The following is a 20,336-nucleotide window of genomic DNA, read 5'->3' on the forward strand; positions in this document are numbered from 1 at the left end:
TATCTCAGCAGGCACACTCCACTCACCAACTATTCCATCCACCTTCACATTCCTAACTTTACCATTCATATCACCGATCAAAAACACTCTCTCATTCCTTCCAAACTTTTCGATGCACACATCTACATTTGTCCAGAACTCTTCTCTCACTCTTCTAGCACGATCTTGCGTTGGCGCATACACACACACAATCGCCCACATTTGTATTCCAACTTTCAACTTTACCCACACAATCCTTGACCCAACTGATCCATACTGTCTTATGCTCTTCTTCCACCTTTTACTCACAACTATACATACTCCTTCCATTGCCCTCTCATTCTCACCTACTCCTGCACATATACCCCATCCATACTCCCATTCTCTCACACTTTCTCCTCTCCATTTTGTTTCAGTTATTCCACATACATCCACTTTCGCACCCTCAAGCACCTGGACAATCTCTCTTTCACCTCATCATTCACTCCTCTTACATTCCTTGTACCCATTACCAAGTCCTTTGTCCGGTCCTCGGTCGTCATCGTTTGGTCAGTCCTTGTCCTAGGCTTCTTGTTTGTTTTTTTAGTTAGTTGTTTTCCGGGAAGGGGCACTAACCCACCGCCAACCCTTTTAGTCGCCTTTTACGACAAGCAGGGATACTGGGGGAGTATTCTTGAAAAAAAACCCTGCCCCCACGAGGGGTAGGGGGTTTCATTCATTGTAGCAAATGAGAAGACAGTCACTATAGTCGGTTTCAGGAAGTCTGAAGCACCGATTTTGCCAACTGAGGACAGGTAGAACTGGTAACACCACACAGTGCTCTAGGGCGGTGATAGGTCAATTCCATCGTGTTTGAACGTGCACTAAATTTACTTTGTATTCCAACCAAGGCCTTCATTTATTTCAAGATACCGGATTATACAGACACAAATTAGAACAATGATATCTCTAATGATAAATATGTGCCTTTTAAAATAGTAGAGATAAATCTGAACTACACTGATAAACTAAGTACAGACGCAACTGGACGCATAAGGACAATAGTCAGCGACTGATTATTTGTTTGTTTAAATTCATTTCATTATGTTTGATTTCTTTCACACTACACGCGTTTATATTATAGCAGCATAGTTCAAGTATTATTTTCTCATGGGGTTTGCTTTTATCTTACTTTCCTTTTTTCCACCATTAACAAAAATTCGGTTCATTCTATAGTGATGGAATCCATTACTTTCCCGGCTCATCTGACCTCTCTGTCGAGGGGACAGAGATACATCATGCCTGAGGAGAGAATGCGTGGTGGCCAGGGATAGGGTGTTCGTCTGCTTGTCTGTATGTCTGTCTCTTATGTATGAAAATGTTCAGTAAAATCAAACACCAAAGTTATTAATGTAAGAAATAATTTTAGTGAATCTGACTAAGAATTCAAACAAATGCAGATCTTTAAAGTTATTGTTACCTATGGAAGTAATGAAAAAGTGTATGTACACTATATATATATTGAGAATATCATGTATTGGCCCCAGTGAGAGGTATGTGTGTGTGTGTGTGTGTGTGTGTGTGTGTGTGTGTGTGTGTGTACAAATCATAATTATTAGAAGATAAGCTAAGCGTATCTTGGGTAAGGTTGTATATTAGCAGATGAGGTAATGAAAGGCATGGTGTAGACTGTAGACTGTGACACTTTGTAACAGTGGTGGGAAAAACATTCGAGCCTTCACATGACCTCAGGACCACCTTGCTATGAGCGTCTGAATTTCCGCCGTAGTCACTAACTGTGTCCGTATGCGTCCAGCTGTGACTTTACGGTACTTAGTTTTGATATCAATGTCGTTCAGGTTTATCTCTAATCGTTCAAAAGGAACATATTTATCATTAGATATATCATTGTTTTTATTTGCATCTTTATAATACGGTATCTTACAAATAAATGAAGGCCTTTGTTGGAACACAAAGTCAGTTTGGTGCACGTTCAAGCAAGACGGAAATTGACCAATCACCGCCCGAGGGCATCACGCAGTGTTACCAAATCCAATTGTTCTCGGCTGACAAAATTAGTTCATTAGACTCCCTGGAACCGAAGATAATGTCACAGTTATGATCATAGTAAATATCGGAAGCGAGCATACTACAGAATGGTGGCTTGCACAGCCAGATTCAATTTTAGAAGAGAGAGAAAGTGATTAAAAATAAAAAACCTACGTCCAATAAAAGTAAGCAAAAACAAAGCTGCCTTTCAGTTAGATATAAAGAACGTATTTCAGGCTCTAAGTTGTGGTGAGTGTGACATTGATGAGTTAAATGACAGACTAACCAAAATGTTTTAGGAATTAGCAGAGGTGTAGTGAAAGCTAATACTATTAATGCCAACAAGTATTTGAAAATTAATCTCAAGCTTATGAAAGAGATGAAGTTAAAAAAGAAATGAAATAGTACGAGTATATTTAAATATTAGATGAGACCCAAAGAAGGAAAACGGAAAAAAAAAACAAGGATTAGATCAAAGAAACAATCAAAAAGGAAAAAAATGAACAGGTCAAAAACAAAATGACAATAGGAAAGCAACAAATTATATAACTGAAAGACAAAATTGGTGGTCGTTAAATGCAAAGAGAACATGGTGAAAAAAGTTAAGAAATTTTACAATTAAATGAATGCATCAAAGACAATAGTACCAGTACCCAACTTTTCACCTGACACAAGTGAAATACTTGAGGTAACACCAGATGAAGTATACATTTCTCTTAAAAGTATGAAAAAGAAGAAATGCCCCAGGAGGAGATGGATCTATCTATCTATCTATTGCCAGACGCCACATTCCAGTAAGGGATAGCCATTTGACTTTGAGTTATTTGTTTTACGGGGAAGGGCACTGACCCTCCATCAACCCACTTGCTGACACGTAGGGAACACGTATGGTTTGGTTATATGGTTACCACCCAGCTTTGTAAATGGTTTCTTGGCTTACAGGAAATCATTTGGCTTGTCACTCAATGTAAAGCCACCTGTAAAGGAAAGAAAAGCAATAAGAAGTGACAGGAAAGATGGGAGAAACAGGAAGAGAGGAGGGCAGGCACAGAAAAAGAATAATAGTGGCAAATTTACTGTCGCATGCAGATGTTCAAAATAAGCTTGTCCACTTAGTTACTCGATGTATTAAGAAAAAGAAAATCCCAGAACATGGTATATAATGCAACAGCTCATTTCCTTGGAAGTGTGGTGAATTATAAGATTTTAGTAACCACTGACCTATTTGCTTGTCAGTTTAACCTGTTGTTAAAATCCTTGTAAACAGAATAGCAACAAATTTCCAAGAACATAAACCTCATGAGCAGGCACGATTCGGAAGCTGATATTCGACTGCTGATCATCTGCACACAAATACTCAGCTATCTGAGAAAATTGCAGACTGTAACAAACCATTATTATTATTATTTTTTTTAATTATGAAAAGGCTTTCGACTAAGTGGAGCACACAGCAATTATAAATTCATTGCAAGAACAAGGAGTATATGAGAACCTTGTAAAACTGCTCGAAAACATATAACAGAGGTAAATGCTAAAGTTAAGTTACATAAAGACTCAGAAAACATTAAGACTGACAAAGGTATGCGTCATGTTACATAGCCTATGATTTCATCATCCTTTGTGTAATTCTAACGTACAGTGTGCTGCCCGTTTGATCACGAGCGTGTTCTACCTCACTCCCCCCTTCTACCGTTATAGTAGAGTAAGTCGTTCTTTCTGTTGTTCAGAGCGAGATTGTCAACTCTTTGTCCCCATGGCTTCATTTGCGCGTCCTTCTTGCAAGTTGTATCAAGCTCTGCCAGCCCCTATATAATGAGCTCAGTCTCTACATTAATTGCCACTTAGATCTACTCCTCATTTTGTTCACATCTCTGTCCTCCCCTGTACAGTTATTATTGTGAGTTTCTCAGGAAGTCTCCAGCCATCTAGCAGCTGTGTAATTTGAGTATAAGTGTTATTGCATTTTTTCTTGTACTGTATAGCATAAGGTGTTAATTCTTAGGCCTAGTAACGTTTTTTGTAATTCATGTAAAGTTCTTATTGTCAGTCATTTTTGATAATAAGTTGTATCTGTAATAATATATCTGGCATTCACTGAGTATTATCTGGTATCTCATTTTAACAGGGCTGACTTAGATAAATTTACTCATGCTAATTTCGTGTTAATAGAGGCTATTGCAGTTAACCATATATTTTGCCTGTTTTTTGCCATTACATTATCCTTATGAGTCCTGAATGTTTTGTTGTTAGTTTGAGCATTAAACTTTAACTTGTAATTTTACCTAACTCTTTTGTTTTGAACCTGGAACGTTACGGGACAGTAGTGATTTTTAGTATTCTCACTTAAAGTGTACATTATCTTTCTCTGTTCCGTAACAGTCAGGAAATATAATTTCACGAAAATTATTTACAGCATGCCTTGAAGGCTTTTTCAGAAAGTTAGAACGGGAGAACAAAGAATAAACATTGATGAAGAATATGTAAACCAATTCACATTGGCTGATGACATTGTCCCAACCTCAGAAACAACTGAGTCATTGCAAGAAATGCTTAATGACCCAAATAGAGAAAGTCTAAAACTTAAGGTAGACCACAGTAATACTAAAGTAATGTTTAATCCAAATACACCAAAGAGTGTCTTCAAAATAAATATTCTTGAAGTAGTTGAGGACTACAACTACTTGAGACAAATACTTAAACTAACACTAAACCCCAACGTAAAGAAGTTAAAAGACACATTGCAGTTGGATGGAATGCTTTTGGTAAACATAGAGATATCATGAAAAGTAGCTTGGCATTATGCATGATGCAAAAATTATACAATGAGTATGTAATCCCAGCTATGACGCACGGTTGGAAGAACTGAAAACAGACATAATCGATGAAAAACCATCTAATCTGTTCTCAAAGAGCAATGGAATAGTCAGTTTTGGGAATATTGCTGAGAGACGGGAAGAAATCAACTTGTGTGGGAAAGCAAACTAAAATAAACGATATTATAGAAGTTATAAAAATACAGAAATGGAAGTGACCAGGTCATGTGGCAATTGTAAAGGATAACCAATGGAGCAAGAGGCTGGCTGACTGGACGCCGAGATTGCAGGCGCAGCAGAAATAGGCCAGAAAGGTGGTAGGGAGAGAAGATAGAGAAGTTTCCAGGGAAAACCTGCCAGAGACTGGCTCAGTCAATGAAAATGAGGGACAAGGTTTGGGGAGACCCTTAATATATATATATATATATATATATATATAAGGCAGAAGGATCAGTGAAACAGGGTGGTGATCTCGAGGTGGATGGCCTGTTGGTGACAGGGATAGCTGGAGCTCCCATTTCACCAGCCCTCAGGACCAGTTCCTGACCATCTCCCATTGCTAAGCATTTTCGTTGATTTCATGAACACAGTATGTAGGCCAGCATATGTCCATAATATGGAGCAAATCCTTATCCTCACACACAGGGTTGGATTTGTCCTCTAACGTGCTGGAAAGTTCGTTATACCAGTTTGAAAATCAGCTAGCACATGGAGGAAATAGCTCAGATATTGTATTGGCAACAATGGAAAACTTAGCTGGTAATAATGTTCTTGTATGAGACGAATATAGTACTATAGTCACGGCGCACGACTCTGAGGTTGTCATTATCGTACCCTGGCAACCTACCATTCAAAAGTGCTTCCGATTTCGTATCATATTAAGCACGAATCATATTATTATACATGAATATATTATACACGAATATTATTATGCACGAACATATTATACACGAATCCCATGCATATACAAGAAATCGGACACCCTGTTGAGGGGTACGTTGCCAGAGCACGATAATAACAACCTCAGTGTCGTGCGTCACGTCTATAGTGATCATTGCATTGCCATATGCAGTCTTATTTGCAGTGACAATAGTGTTAACTCTAGATGCAACATAGTACCTGACTACAAGAGAGCTGTCTTTCAAAAGCTAAAACTCATTTTAGGGAGTAACGACTGGGAACCGATTACCTAAAGAACGATTGTCCATATCGTGTCGACACTTTTTTTTTTTTTTTTTTTTTTTAGAGAACATCAGTAAAGCTGTCAACGTACGCAACGTTTAATAGTGCATAACAGAGGGCCTTTGAAAACTGCTAAACCAAACTGACTAAACAGCAATATCAAGAACTATCTTCTGACAAAGAAACTTGCTCATCAAAATTACAAAGCTGAAAGGTTAATACAAGAAAATGCAAAAAATCTTGAAAAATATATACCTAACAATATACCTAACACTAGTACATTAAACCTGATGTATTTTTTTTTTTTTTTTACATAAGAAAAATGGAAATTTTAACACCAGCAGCAGGGCTGCTAGTCTCAGCAAATGCTCATCATACAAATGATGAAACCGAAATGACCAGAAGTCATAACACTTTCTTTGTACCAGCCTTTATAGCAAAAAAAGTCCAAGCAGAGTACTCCAGGATTTAGTTTTGGGCCCTGTCCTGTTTTTAATTTGTGCTGACGATATTGATGATGGTTTGTTTTGCAAAATGTCCAGATTTACTGACTGTACAAAACTGTGTAATTGAGCTATCACACCCTAACGGAGACTGGTGATTCAAAGAGATCTAGATAAATTATTTAACACCTTAAAAGTGCCAAATTAATTTTGTTATTTTCAAAAGCAGAGCTTTAAATTCCAGGAGTAAAAAGGAAAAACTGAGGTACACTATGAATAATACGAGACTCCTGTGCGTGAATCAGGAAAAACATTAAGAAATAACAATAGCATATTTTCTCAAACCAAGTTGACAATGCATGAGAAGCAATAAAGAAAGATAATAAAGTAATCGGATTTATACAGAGAACATTTGAATTCAAATTGGAAAATACCATTCCCACCTTGTACAGTTCCTTAGTACAACCCTGTTTCGAGTACTGTGTTCTGTTTTGGTTACCTTGTTAAAAGAATGTTATAAAAATTAGACAATGAGCAGCGAAATATTGCGAAAATGATATCTAGATTAAGGAACAAACCGTATGGAGAATGTCTGGAAGAGCTAAAGCTGTTTAACCTGTGAATGTGCATATTTCTTATTACAAGGGGATTTAATTCAGATATACACAATGTTTAAGGAACATGACAATATAGTAGTAGACAAGTAATTCACAATAGACCAGTCAGTTTACACTAAAGGTAATGGTTATAAAATCGACGGCAAACGTCTCCAGTGTAATGAAGCAAAGCATTATCTCTTTAGTAGAGTTTTCAACATGGGCAACAATTTGCCAAGAAATATGATAGAGTGTAATGCAGTAATAAAGTTTAAAAGTCGTTTGGGTAAGTAGATTCCCTTAACTCCTCAAACGCATTCATGCTGGATAACTAATATGACTGACTGGCTCTTCCTCTCTTGCAGATCGTTGTGAACACAGCAGCACTTTCTCAGAAAATGTTATTTCCCACTACATATTTAATTAGTGTAGTACATGATTTGTTTTCTTTTCAGCTTTGTCTATGAAATTTCCGTGTAAGTTTTTTTTTTTTTTTTCCTGCATGATGGTCCTTACTGTTTCCTGCCAGTTTTGGTTTGAGGCTTTGGTGGGCACGTGAGGCCATCTTGCTTTGCAGTCCATATCTTCAGCTCATAGAATTAGATGTCACAAGCATAGTCTTCTTTTTAGCAAACTTCACTGAAAGGACCATTAGGTCTGTTGTTGTTTGCTTTTCTTTGTACTTTTTGCTTCAGTGCTAACACCCACCATCCATTTTAAATTCATGAGTGCGCTGTAACATAACTGACAGATGTACTGGGATTAACAGGGACGTTTTAGCGACATGTCGGCGGGTCTTATGGTAGATCAGTAGTCTCCCAGTGGGCACAGCTCGTGAATTCCACATCTTTTAGTTATGAATATTTGGTGAAATCTCGTGTACACCAGTATTCACCAGACTTCTATATCTTTTCCACGTGGAAACTTAGCTGAGAAGATCTCGTGTAAAACTGGATGAAGAATTCATGTGAATTCTCTCAGAATAGTATGAGATGTATATGTGGTGGTAGAATTCACATGAAATAGATTAGTTCCGATTGTGATGAATTAGTATGCAAGATAATAATAATAATATGTGTGTCATTTCCTGTCCCTATATCACGTGAAACGCACTGTTTCTACTGTACCAGACTTCCAGTATCTGTACTATACTGGCAAATACCCTTCCAAATTACTAACAAGCCGATAAACAGGCTACCCTCTCTATAAGAAGTCGTTAGAACAATATCGGTTTCGGGATGTTTGCGTGTATGATTATTTAATGCCCGTTTGAAGAAGGTATTTGTTGCACATTTTAGGTACTGTTTTTCTTATTCATATATTGAATAAACATATTTATTTTCGACAAAATAACAATAATACCGAAGTCGAAATCACCATTCGGTGCTACTTGCAGAGTTGCAAAGCGTTAAGATTCCTTGCTAGGTATATGCTACATATCACCTTGGTTTAGTGTCCCATAAAAAGTGAAACAGAATATATATATATATATATATATATATATATATATATATATATATATATATATATATATATATATATGACGACATATTTGAATGAAACTTTTATCAAGAGGACATGCATGTATTTTGCTTCTGCCCAAGACCTAGCACCCTGTAGCAGATAATGAAAAAGGATGTAGCAGGTTGTGTTTTGAATGGTAACGCTGTCATCTTCTCCCGCCTTCCCGCTCGACTGGACAACAACATATTGCGTGAGTATGCTCCAAATTTCTTTATTCTAATCTTAGGCCTAGGCCTAGGCTACTTTGAATAGTTTATCCCAAGGGTTTCCTGGGACGTCTAGCCTACAGTATAGGCTATAGCCTAGCAAGGCCTAGCCTATCATGGGTTCTGTGAATTGCCAAGGTCTCGAATGGGGCTCAGTAAATGAGTAATCAGTGCAGATTTTTAGCCTACTGTAATAGAACCCATTTATGGGAGTGGGTTTATTAGCCTAGATCGGAAATGCGATGTAAGCCTATTGTAATAGGGAGTGAGTGTTAGGCTATTGTCAGAAATCATAAAATTTACCCCACAGACATTGGCTAGGGTAGCTTAGGCCTGTGCACCTATCACCATGACTATCATGACGGCAATAACACCCAGTCAGATTTGGACTAGGGTCTACCAGTTAGCCTAGTTAACTTTAAAAATTCAGCAGCATCTGCTGAAGGTGAACGCTTTGGTATTATTCGAGATCAACATGAACGGCTTCGACTATCATTACAATATCCTTAAATGATGTATCTACCCAAAATAGGGGAGGGGGTCTTCTCTGTTCAATTTCCCATGCAGTTGCTTCCTTATTGATATATAGGTTAGGTTTAGTTATCTTATGGTTTGATTATGCTAGGTTAGGTTAGGTAATTTTTGGTTAAGTTCGGTTAGGTTAGGTTAGGATAGGTTAGGTTAAGTTTGAAGGTTAGGTACATTGCACACGCGGCACCTTAATGCGGCGCCATAGCAGAGTGGTTCGTGTTGATCTAGAAAATTACCAATGCTTTTGAGTGTTTTTCTAGTTTTTCACATAGTTTTACCTAATATCACATTTTCCCTTGGCCTGATCTGTATTATCCACTTGTAAAAATTGATCCTCATTCAGTCTATCCCATTTCAGATAACACACTGATTGGTGCAGACCAGTCATCAATATACACCATCACCAGTGACAGTGAGCACCCAGACTTGACACCACACACCTTTTCTTGGTGAATGAGAGCTACTACCAGCATGAGCCTACCACCATAAATAATCATAGAAAGGTACAAGTGACAGTTATTTTTCTATTTTATTATTATTTTATCCTACCATCAGACAGGGCCAGAACTTAATGTCATCAGAGCCAATGGTGTTTTTTTTTTTTTTTTTTTACATAGGAGAAAACCTTATACGTTTTATGGGTATTATTTTACAAGTGGACAATACGCAGTTTTTGAATTTTAACACCATTAACGTATAGTACATTCCATAAGGATCAAACCTAACCCCCGTAATCCCATTCGGAAATTGATAGTTTCAGAGATAATTAATTTAATGTAGAATTAAAAAGGTCTGATGAAGGTCTGATGAAGGTCTGCGTTATCATGGAAAGAGGAAGCGTACCAAGAAGACTCTACCAGACGACTTTGTTAGCAGTCAGGATTTGCTTGGTAAATAATGTTAAATTTTGCATTATTGCAGTTGGGAAGTCATTTTTAGCTGTACAATGAAATTACCCTATGTATATATGTATTTATCTTTGATTATATATTCTAGAGTCATAAGTCTCAAGTTAGAGTTGCAACACAATTTTTTTCAGAAGATGGTGTCGTCAGAGTCAGTACTTCCTTACACTCACTCTACACCCTTTAGGATGTTAGATAGTTTTTTTCAATATTGTTTCATGATGAATCCCTCTGGTCTAGAAAGTTTGTTTACCACAGAGTTAAGTGTATTTTTTAACATTGGGATCAATATCTATCTATCTATCTATCTATCTATAGCCCGACGCCCTAATCCCGCAAAGGGTGGCCGCAGACAAAACGCCTCCAAGTCACTCTGTCACCCACCATTTGACTACCCTCCCCCCAACTCACCCCCCCCTCCCTCATATACCTCTCAACTCCATCCCTCCACCTCATCCTCGGTCTACCCCTCCCTCTCCCTCCCTCCACCTCACCTACCTCATCCTCGGTCTACCCCTCCCTCTCCCTCCCTCCACCTCACCTACATACACCCTCTTAGTCAGTCTTTCATTCTCCATTCTCTCCACATGTCCAAACCACCTCAGTGTATTTCTCCTAATCTTCTCAACCACATCCACATCTACCCCACAACGTTCCTTCACTTCTTCATTCGTCAACCTGTCCCTCCATGTCACTCCACATGCTCCTCAATATAATAGGGATATATGTAATATTATTACATTAATTGAATTTTACTTATTTCTAGTATTTTTTTCACAGGTGTTGAGCGTGGGCAGCAAGACTCGCCACCTACGGTGACCACAAACTCTCCAGAAGAAGTGGCTCTTGTTCCTTCCAAGAAGCTACATCTGCTTCCAACACTGCCACCTAAGGTGCCACTGAAACACTGAAACCTAACAGAAGTCCAGGAACAGTGGAGTCTGGTGCAGCCAAAGCTACATCATCTAGATTATCCTCATATTCGTAAGTTATTATTGTTATTATTATTATTTTGTGCTAGGCCATTTTTTTAAGGAAATACTATCCACTTTGGTTAAAAAAAAAACACAGGTTATAGGTTGGTACACTTATGAGAATGAGTTGATAAAGAAAAGATTTTAACCATATGACTATGAGAAATATGTAGAAGAAATTCTTCAATGACAGACAGAATATAACAAAAGTTAGTCATAGCATTTAGAGTTAATAATAAAAAATTTTGATGCCTTAATTGTCTTTTTCTGGGAAGTACCCACATGACCAGAAATGTACTGTACATTCTGTTGTGGAATTAGTCACCCATCATGGACTGACGAAGTAATTATCTCTCACAAATTGAAAGTGTAGAAAATTTATATCTGCTCTAATTGAATAAATGACAGTACAAGCATATCATTTTCTAAAGAATTTTTGCTTTTACAGGAACCAGTGGATACAAAGTAGGAGCCCTGGACCATGTGACAACTCTCTAGACAAAGATGGCCACCTTCAAAACAATCCTGATAAACCTAATACCTATTCCGTGGAAACAATTCATCAAAAGAGGGAGGAGGGACATGAAAAATGTAAGAGGAGCTCTACACAATACCAGCAAAGCTCTAGTTTTGACAATGATTGGGAGGAATGCCATGACATGAAGATGGTGAAGATGAGTACCAAGAAACATAGACGCTCCTCTTCCGACACTAGTGATTCAGAGGACTGCCATGCCTCAAGAAAAAAGACAAGCTCCATGAAACACCGACGCTCCGCTTCTGAAAGCAATGATTCCAAGGACCGCCATGCCTCAAAGAAGACAAGCACCAAGAAACATAAACGCTTTGCTTCTGAAAGCAGTGATTCAGAGGAGCATCGTGCCACACAGAAGACAAGCACCAAGAAACATAAAAACTTTGCTTCTGTCAGCAGTGATTCAGAGAATCACCATGCCACCAAGAAGACAAGCACCAAGAAACATAAATGCTTCGCTTCTGGCAGCAGTGATTCGGAGAACCACCATGTCACAAAGAAAACAAGCACCAAGAAACATAAACGCTTCGCTTCTGACAGCAATTATTCAAAGAACCACCATGCCACAAAGAAGACAAGCACCAAGAAACATGAGCGCTTCGCTTCTGGCAGCAGTGATTCGGAGAACCACCATGTCACAAAGAAAACAAGCACCAAGAAACATAAACGCTTCGCTTCTGACAGCAATTATTCAAAGAACCACCATGCCACAAAGAAGACAAGCACCAAGAAACATGAGCGCTTCGCTTCTGATAGCAGTGATCCAGAGGGCTGCCATGCTTCTAAGAGGACAAGCACTGAGAAACATCAGCGCTTCGCTTCCAACAGCATTGATTCAGAAGACAAGCACCAAAACAAGACAAACACCAAGAAATGTCGATGGTTAAAGGGAGAAGATAAATATGCCAGTTCTGTGAGGTCAAGGATGGACGATATGCATGAAGAAGTGTTAGAGGAAATTTGGAAACTAAATAGTAAGTTGTGAGTTCATATTTGTCACATTACCTTATTTATTCCGCTTGCTTCTTATTTTCTGTGTACTGTATATCCTAAATACATTCAGTACCTATTAGCCACTTAGCTAGTATAAATTTAGGAGTACTGTACTGTAATTATCAAAATACCAGATTATGCTCACTAACATAGATATGAGGGTGACAATGTAATCATAGTACTGTAATATTATTAGCATGAATATTCTTGAATGCCAAAATGTAACAACATTACTGTACAGTACTATCACCTCTTGTTTAAATGGCTAGTATGATAGGAGTATATCCTTGTGCTCTTAAATGATCATTTTAAAAGTAGCGTAATTTTTTCCACATGAACAACACTGGTCTTCAGTATCATAAACAATTGCCCTGAAATAAACTATGAATTAATTCCTAGTAGATCTCTCTGGACTCATTGTGTATTCCAAATGTAGTTGATTAAAGTCCTAACATGAAACACTATAACATTGGATCCAACCGTGTTTCATCATTAGGCTCAAGTTTTTCACCCGGGTGATTCTTATTAAGCTTCAGGTTAGTGAACCCCTCCATCATGAACTGGCCTGTGCTCGGTGGCCCGTCATTTCTTCAACCTTGGCTTCGACCTTCCACTCGAGGGTAAAGAAACTTTGGATCGTGATAGTACGTATTCCCTGTCCCATATTTTATCATACGTGAATGTGTGTAATTTAAGAGGGCACTAGAACTTCTGGTTGAACAAAGGAGACATGGGGACAATGACAGCTCGTATAAAACACCCACTCTGTCTCTCAAGAAAAACACCTCACTGGAAGAAGTGCAGACTCTCGAAGAAGAGTTGCAAGATACAACAACTTCAATTCATTATATAAAGAATGTCTTCGTGTAGGTGGTTGCAATAAGAGAGACATGATATCAGCTTTGCTTTGTAGGTTCATGACAAAAAATGTCATGTGTAAATATAATATGCTAGGACAGAGGGGCAAGTTTGCTTTTAGCAAGTTGAAACTATACAGTGTTATTCAGGAAAGTGTACGTCAAAAATTTCCGGATTGAACAGTCAGAGAAATACAAATAATTGTTGCAACTAAACTACGTAACGCTCCCAAATTAAAAGATGATGAATCATGAGTCCATTTGAGGAAAGTGCCCCATTTAATTCCTTTATCACCATGGTATAATCTTTATTTTATTTTTGCCCATGTGGTAGGTTGCCTCCTATCATCCACTCAACAGTATACAGGTGTGTGTGCTTAATATCAAATGGACGCCATTTTCGTTAACTCTGTATACAGTTTTTCTTTGCCATTTATATGTATATATGGGACTTAAATTTTGGGGGGTGGGTACATAGAAGTATTCAAGGTAAATTAAATGTTTGGAATTGATTAAAAATGTTGGGGGAATGATTCTATTAGTGAGGGTCTAGGCATCCTCAACCACCCTAGTGTATGGATTCTTTACTTTTCCCTTTTTTTTTTTTTTTCCCAGCCAATCATTAGGTGTTTCTTTAGCATTTATTTTTTTAATTTTTATTTTTATATGAAGCCCATTTCCTCCTGGGTTTTCACTCAGTGTGGTATTGCTGCCAATTGGGGCCCCTGTGATCCGTGGGTCATGGGGGTGGATGAAGTGAAGCTATAAGCAGCTATTCCTTTGCGGGGAGCAGAAGACCTCTTTAGGGAGGTTAGAGTTAGATGAATGCATATATGTACGTAGATAATACTCATGTGTTTAGGTGCATTTCCTTGAGATAGGAAAACTAAAGCAGGTTTATAATAGTTTTGTTTTTTTAATTATGAAGATATCTTAGAAATGAAGTTGACCTCTAATTAATCCTTTGATAAATTTTTCTACTGTATGATATAAATGTAATAAACAGATGCCCTATGCACCATATTATTTAGAAATAATCCTTTTCTTCTCAATGTCCAAATATGTGCAGACTATATTGATTCATTGCTACTTATATACTAGCAGACTCTATGAATTCCCTCATTAACAGTAATTTTATTACCTCCCAGTATATTAGTATAAAGTTTTTTGCCAAATATGATTTTTGCAGTATCATATAGTCTTCATATGTTTATTCAATATAACCTCTTAAGAATAGTGATGCATCTGGCATTTTATTATATGGCTCTCATTAGACATTTATTTCAGCTTAGGGAAGTGCTCTAAGAAGGATGGTGATAAAAACTAATTCACTATTTTGGTCCCTTATGTCCTTTTTTCTGTGTGAAGTCTAATAATAGCCAGAATAAAGTGTCACAAAGCATCAATCTCCAAGGGATTAACTGAACTAGTAGGAAGTATATTATTCCACCAGATATCAGTGTCTACTAGACATGATTTAATACACGACTATTACACGTGGTAAAATTCACGTGGTTAGTGTTGCAAAAAAGATGAGATATCCACTTCATTTACACATCTTTTTTCACGTCTTTTATGTATATAAAAGATGACATTTTGCCCGCTGGGCTGCTTTAACAATATTCAAATACTTAAACTGTTCCACGCCCCAGCCAGGCTTTGAACCTGGGTCCATAAGGACTGCATGCCCCCTCTCTGTTGATCGGCCCACAATCCTCATTCAGCCTGTCATTTATCAATTTAATGTACCAAAGTATTTGGTCAAACGAGCTACATTTTCTGTTAAACCAAGTTTTCACCGAGATACTAACAGGCTTGGTACTCATATCGGTCAGAATGAAAGATAATTAAGGGAGACAGGTGGAAAAAGTTTGCTTTTTGAGAGAGAGAGAGAGAGAGAGAGAGGAGGCGGGGCGCGAGGGAACTGCTGTATATGGAAAAAGACGGAAGAGTACGTAAGGGAAAATGGGAGCAATGGATAGTAAAAAAAAGAATAAAGGATGAAATGTGTAATTAAGTAAAGTATTGGTGTAGATCCGTTTGAGAGAGAGAGAGAGAGAGAGAGAGAGAGAGAGAGAGAGAGAGAGAGCAGATATCCAATACTGATCACATGGAGAGTGAAACTAGAGCAATTAATTTGTTGGCTGGTGGCAGGAAAGTGTGGGTCAGTTTGGAATCGTACACTTGGGATAGTTACGAGAACGTAAGTTAGTTGACTGGCATGTTTAGCTCAGTGATATCACCAGCCCTTGACTGCCGCGACTATCATCACCATTATTTTCATCAACCCATCCATTTCCCCTACCCTACGATGGGGAGAAGTAGGGGTCAGAGAGCAAATGGAAAGTCTCTCTCTCTCTCTCTCTCTCTCTCTCTCTCTCTCTCTTTTCTCATATATATATATATATATATATATATATATATATATATATATATATATATATATATATATATATATATATATATATATCCCAATTCTACCCAGTCCCACATTTGCGACTTAATACTAGCTGGTATGGATTTATTCATACCAAGTCAACAATTCACTAAAAGATCAAACTCTCCAAAATGGTTTGATGGCAATTGTGCCAGAGCAACAGCCCAAAAGTCATTAGCATATAACTCTTACTTAAAATCAAAAATATCTGAATCACTCTCCCAATTTAAAATTGCTAGAAATCATGCAAAAGCTGTATTAAATCTATCTAAATCAAACTTTCTTCAAAAGCAAGCATCAAAACTGCTTAACAACCCTAATGACAATAGAATATTCTGGTCAACTCTTAATTCTTTCAATAATAACTTTAACAAGTCATCTTCCATTCCCCCACTAAAATCTTCAGATGGCAACATTACAAATGACCCACGTGGGAAAGCTGATATTTTTGCCAGTACATTTGCTAGAGACTCTACCATAGACGATACCAGCCAGAATGTCCCAGTACTGGAACTTGATTCTCCCGATATTGCCCCACTTAAAATACAGACAAGATACGTAAAATCCATCCTAGACAATTTACCTACCAACAAAGCTCCAGGCCCAGATGGAATTCCGCCAATAGTTTTGAAAAAGTGTTCCCCTGAACTTGCCTCTGTTCTAGCTAAATTATTCAGACTATGTATACGTGCTTCTTTATTCCAAAATTCATGGAAAGAAGCCAATATCCACCCAGTTCCGAAGAAAGAAAGTTCGTCTGACCCCTCCAATTACAAACCAATAGCTGTCACATCTTCTCTTGGTAAGGTATTTGAAACTTTGATTAATAAGCATGTTGTTAAACATCTTGAATTCAAGAACTTAATTAGTGATAGACAATACGGTTTTCGCCACGAAAGATCCACCATTGACATACTCAATCTCTTAACTCATACCATTCATCAATCAATTGATCTTTTTGGAGAAACTCATGCAGTAGCTCTTGATATCTCTAAAGCTTTCGACAGAGTGTGGCACCGTTCCCTGCTGTCCAAACTCCCTTGCTATGGACTAATGTCTTTTGTTCCTTTGACTTCTTCTTATCTTAGTGACAAGAAAATAAGAGTAAAAGTAGATGATGTATATTCGAATTTCCACTCAGTTAACGCCGGCGTGCCACAGGGATCAGTTCTGTCGCCAACCCTATTTCTGGTTCATATTAATGATCTCTTATCTGTCACTCACAATCCCATTCACTCATATGCAGATGACTCAGCGCTACATAGAACATTCACACTCAGACATCCATTTACAAAGTCTAATATCTCTACCTCTCAACTCAGTACAGCCATCTCCATAAATCAAGATCTATCTACAATCAGTGAATGGGGACAAAACAACCTTTCTCTTTTAATGCTAGTAACACTAAATATATACAGTTTACTAATAGACAGATATTGCCAGATTCGTACATTACCTTCAATGCTACTAATATTCCCATCTCCAAAAGTATTGAAATTCTTGGTGTCTCACTTAACAGTGCCCTCAGCTGGTCCTCTCATGTCAGATCACTTGCTAAAACCGCCTCAAAGAAACTTGGATTATTGTACAGAGTCCGTAACTTCTTCGCCGATGAGCAGTTAGCTATAATTTATAAGAGTCATGTGCGCTATCAGCTTGAATATTGCTCACCTTTGTGGAATGGTTGTGGAGAGGTTGCATTAAGACAACTAGACAAAATTCAGAATAAAGCCGTTAGAATCATTAACAACCCTGCCATTACATATAAACTACCTCCCCTGCAAGTAAGAAGGAATGTTGCCTCCCTTGCATTATTTTACAGATATTTTTTTGGCAAATACTCAGACGAAGTTGCGTCCATTGTGCCACCTCTCCATGCCTTCCCTCGTGCTACACGGGCATCTGGTAGCGCTCATGACTGGAATGTCACTCAACCATATTGCAGAACTTCTGCCTATCAGAATTCTTTCATTCCCTGAACTGCATCTCTCTGGAACTCGCTTCCCCAGAGTTGTTTTCCTCCAAATTTCAACCCACAACTGTTCAAGTCTAACTGTTACAGATATTATATGAACAGAGGACACCAGTAATCTGGTATATGGATTATTTTTTTTTTACCCATTTGTTTTTCCTTCCTCTGTTCTGTTATTTATTAAATATATATATATATATATATATATATATATATATATATATATATATATATATATATATATATATATAAAATTTTTGGTTTTACGCCTGGTATCCCCGAAGGGCTAAGGCGTTGCCCCTGGGTAGAGGACTTTTGGACTGGAGCGTGTAGCATTCTATGACCGGATGCCCTTCCTGATGTCTACCAATGATCCTTGGGTGGATTCGATCCTCCGACCCTTCGGTCAGAGCCGAGCGCTTTAACCCACTAGGCCACGGATATATTTATTTTGTGTCCAACTTCTGGGCATAGGCTTCACAGCCTGCTCCCAAGGCCCAGTAGTCTTCCTTCATACATTACACCTCTACATGTCACATTTTACCTATTCCTATCCATTATCCTTTCTCCCCTTGTTATTAAAATGGGTTAAAAAATATAAATGAGAAAAACAGTGGATGTAATAGGTGATAGCAACGGAGGCATGGCAAAGGATGAAGAGATCAGAGAACACGAAGAATGGAATCGTATGGCTACTGAAGGAATCAGTAAAATGGAGGAGTAGAAAATAGTTTTGTTTATTGGGCTGATCCGCTCATGGTCGGAATAAGTAGTGGTCTTATTCCAGTTAAGGCCGGATGATATTATTAAACTGAGTGTGAATTATTACATCCTAAGAGTGCTAATGCAGTCACCACTAACCCTGTCTTGGTCAGAACAAGTGTATAATTCAGTTCTGCCTAACACCAGACGATATTATTCACCTGTACGCCAGACGATATTGTTCACCTTAAATGTGCCACAAGAACCCTGGAGTGTTATAAAGCTGTGAGGAGGGGGAAGGTAAATGAATGGATCAGTGTTAGAAGGAATTTCAAAGAAATTGGGAAAAGGAAAGTTTCGGCCATGAGACAAAATGAAACAATGGCATTATAACTACAAGCCGCACTGATCAGTTCATTTATAACTCAGAAAGATTATTGATACCGCAATAGCTTCAGAACTAGTAGTAGTAGTAGTAGCAGCAGCAGTAGCAGTACTTGTAGTAGTAGTAGTTGTAGTAGTAGTAGTAGTTGTAGTAGTAGTAGTAGTAGTAGTAGTAGTAGTAGTAGCAGTAGTTGTTGTTGTTGTTGTTGTTACGAGTGAACGAACTAGCAAAGTTTAGTTTACATGTTTGGGTGGAAAGTTACAATGTGCGGAACGGCCCGACCCGGCCACATACTTCCCTTCTCTATTACGGTCCAGCACCACCACCGGGAACGTCAGCCAGGAACGACGCTCACCCCATCGTTCCAAAACGAACTTTAGGCTTTTCTCAGAAATATGCTCAATGTGTTTCCCTGGCAGAATTACATGTATTAACCTGACCTGACCTAACCTAGCCTAGCAATAAGCTATCCCACTACAGCTGTCTGGCTGAGGGCACTGGTGATGAGCTGTAATACAGAAGGGAAATATGGGACCCGGCCGACCTGACCGTCACCCTTTTCAGAAGCGAATTTTTTGTCTAATAAACCTAAAACAGCAATTTCTTGTTTAGATGCTTGGCCAATCATTTCAGTTTTTAATTTTACGATTTACAAAATAATTATTGGCCCATAAAGTCGTGAAATTTGCAATATTAATAAAACAAAATGTTTTCCAAAGATTTTGTGCTTCAGCTGCGTTTAACACGCACTCAGGAGCGTGCCGCTTGCACGTTGGCCCAGAAATAATTTTCAGAACTTTTTTTGCCGAGCATTTGTCGGCTCGTATATTTAGCCATACCGTTATGCATCCTTTATCATGGGACGTAGCGAAGGTGGAATTTTTACGTGGATGCCTCAGAACGAGTAGAAGTCAAAACTGCTGAGAAGAGAAGCACTCCTGTATCGCCGCTGATTGGTGTATGTACAGAAGCCTAATACAGATAGGATGAAAATTTGCCTCTGGGCACGGTGCAACAAACTGAAATACGATGAACCCAATAAGTTGGGAGCTATTAGAGTTTTAAGAAAATAGAATGTTCTGACCGAAATATTTATACACGCTGTACTCTCGCCTGGTTTTGACTTATAGATTTGTTAAAAGTGGGTTTTTATTGCAGAATCACAAAATACAACTCTATACGAAGAGAATTAATGAAACTAAAAGTTGCTGTCATAATTAGAATTGGAGAGACTGATTTTGAAAAATGCCACTGAGAATCACATCCCTCGCTGG

This window comes from Coenobita brevimanus, chromosome 5, assembly GCF_032717465.1.
Source record: "Coenobita brevimanus isolate Jiangsu-jjx chromosome 5, ASM3271746v2, whole genome shotgun sequence".
Taxonomy (NCBI): Eukaryota; Metazoa; Arthropoda; class Malacostraca; order Decapoda; family Coenobitidae; genus Coenobita; species Coenobita brevimanus.